This window comes from Ochotona curzoniae, unplaced genomic scaffold, assembly GCF_017591425.1.
Source record: "Ochotona curzoniae isolate NIBS_2020 unplaced genomic scaffold, NIBS_Ocur_1.0 contig_2469, whole genome shotgun sequence".
NCBI classification, from domain to species: domain Eukaryota; kingdom Metazoa; phylum Chordata; class Mammalia; order Lagomorpha; family Ochotonidae; genus Ochotona; species Ochotona curzoniae.
The window spans coordinates 741,054-743,936 of NW_024465471.1; positions in this window are offsets into that span (position 1 = coordinate 741,054).

Genomic DNA, 2,883 nt, shown 5'->3' on the forward strand with positions numbered 1-2,883 from the left:
GTGCTGCTTGCAGTGACAGCTCTGTGGAGAGATAAGGGCATGGCTTGGTTCCCTCCTCTTCCCTACCCCCCTGTTCATGTTAATAAAGCATTTCAAAAGCCTGCTGCTTTATTCAGTTTGTGCTTCTGGGAAATTCGGTTGCTCCAGGATAGTCTTAAGGGAAGATGTTCTATATAAAGTAGTTCAGGGCACGTGGCCCCCAGCAGTAGCACTGGCCTTGAAACAAGCCATTTGCTAGAGAACAGGAGTTGGCCTACAGAGCCATCCTGTAGCCACTGAGAGCCAGTCAGCCAGATCAGGATGACTCTGAGAGTTAAAACTACATTGGTAATAATACTGCATTGTCTGGGATGCCATGCTGTCCTGCTATACTCTCATTAAGCACTTACCTGAGTCTCTGGAGCTCTGACCAGTTCATCAGGAATTGTTCCATGTGACAAATGCCCAAGAACTGGCATGGGCCTCCTCATTCTTTTCTTTTTTTTTTTTTTTTTAAGATTTTTTGTTTTATTTTACTACAAAGTCAGATATACAGAGAGAAGAGACAGAGAGGAAGATCTTCCGTCCGATGATTCACTCCCCAAGTGAGCCGCAACGGCCAATGCTATGCCGATCCGAAGCCAGGAACCAGGAACTTCTTCCGGGTCTCCCACATAGGTGCAGGGTCCCAAAGCTTTGGGCCATCCTCAGCTGCTTTCCCAGGCCACAAGCAGGGAGCTGGATGGGAAGTGGAGCTGCCAGGATAGAACCGGTGCCCATATGGGATCCCAGGGCGTTCAAGGTGAGGACCTTAGGTGCTAGGCCAAGCCGCTGGGCCCAGGGCCTCCTCATCCTACCTGTCCTTTTAAATCGGTGAACTAGTTTTCCTGGTGTATAGAAAGTTCTTACTATGCTTACAAAAAAGATGTTATAAAATAAATTGGTGTAGGATGATTCAAACATTTAGAAATGGTAAATGAACAATTATTTAAATGGCTTCAGATTGTTGTACCTATGTATTTGTGTTGCTTGAAAAGCAGACAGATCTGTCTTCACATTCCCCCAATGCCCACAAAAGCCAGGAGGGCTGGACCGAGTCAAAGCCAAGAGCCAAGAACTCCATTTGGGACTCCCACACTGGCGATTGAGATCTGCCACCTCCCAAAATGCATGAAGAAGTTGGCTTGCAAAATGAGCCAGGCTCTGACTTGAGGACTGTAGCAGGGTAGTAGCTGTCCTGATCTGCAACTCCATAAGCCTCACATCAAATAACAAGCTTGCCATACCACATTATACTACTGGCAGGGCAACATCTGGCCCAGTGATGATGCTGTTTGGGATGTCAGCATCCCATTGCTCTGCCTGGGACTGCACTGGCTCCGCTTCCTCTTAACGTAGACCTTGGAAGACAGCAGGTGATGGCCCAAGTACTTTGGTACCTGTACCCACATGGGAGAAGTAGATATTTAGTTTTGGGTTCCTGACTCTGAACTGGCACAGCCACAACTATTGAAGGCATTTGCAGAATGAACCGGTGGATGGAAGGCCCATTGTCTGTCTGCCTTTTAAATTTCTGAAACAAAAATTTGCAGTTTGGGCCCGGCGAAGTGGTCTAACGGCTAAAGTCCTCGCCTTGAATGCCCCGGGATCCCATATGGGCGCCGGTTCTAGTCCAGGCAGCCCCGCTTCCTATCCAGTTCCCTGACTGTGGCCTGGGAAAGCAGTCGAGGACGGCCCAAGGCATTGGGAGCCTGCACCCGTGTGGGAGATACCTGGAAGAAGTTCCTGGCTCCTGGCTTCGGATCGGCATAGCATCGGCCATTGCACTCACTTGGGGAGTGAATCATCGGACAGAAGATCTTCCTCTCTGTCTCTCCTCCTCTCTGTATATCTGACTTTGTAATGAAAATAAAATAAATCTTTAAAAAAATTTCTTTGCAGTTTAGTTTCTAATGCACTTTGGTGCAGCCATGAACAGAGTTAATTTTAGAACATTTATATCAGCCCCAAAATGAATACCTTGAAGTCATGGTGTCACTTCCCGTTTTCCCTCCCAGCCGCTGACAATCACTAACCTACTTTCTTGTTTATATGGACTGGTCTATTGTGAATATTCCTTACAAATGTAATCAAACAATAGAGCGTCTGGCTGCTTTCACTTAGCATAATCCATATAGCCCACTGCCAGCTGCATTCCTCTCAAGCCGCATGATGCTCCATCCTGTGCATGGAGCACGTTTCATCTACCATTCACACCGTCAGCTGCAGGACGTTTGCGTTGTTGCCACTTCTTGTCTGTTGTGAAATTGTGCTGTTCTGAGCGGTCACATACGCAGGCTGCTGTGACCTGCAGAGTTCCCTTCTTGGTCCATGTGTATGGCCAGGGGTGGGGTTGCTGGCTCATAGGGTAGTTTTCTTGACCAGTCTCTGAGGTGGCTGTGTGTAAGCTGCAAACAGTGAGTCAGCCACTGCACAGATGCTGTGCCATCTGGAAACCACATAGGCCAAGGTAAGCACTTACTAACCAAAAGATGGGTGACCATGATTCCTTGTATGCAAATGGAAATTGCCAGATTTGGCATCTGCAACGAAAATTGGCTACACAAATGTCTTCTGACAGCCTAACTGAAGTACCCATAATTAAAATGTAATTTGGGGACCCGGCAGCGTGGCCTAGTGGCTAAAGTCCTCGCCTTGAACGCTCCGGGATCCCATATGAGCGCCAGTTCTAATCCCGGCAGCCCGACTCCCCATCCAGCTCCCTGCCTGTGGCCTGGGAAAGCAGTGGAGGACGGCCCAAAGCCTGGGGACCCTGCACCCGCGTGGGAGACCCAGAAGAGTCTCCTGGTTCCCAGCTTCAGATTAGCATAACACCAGCTGTTGCGCTCACTTGGAGAGTGAATC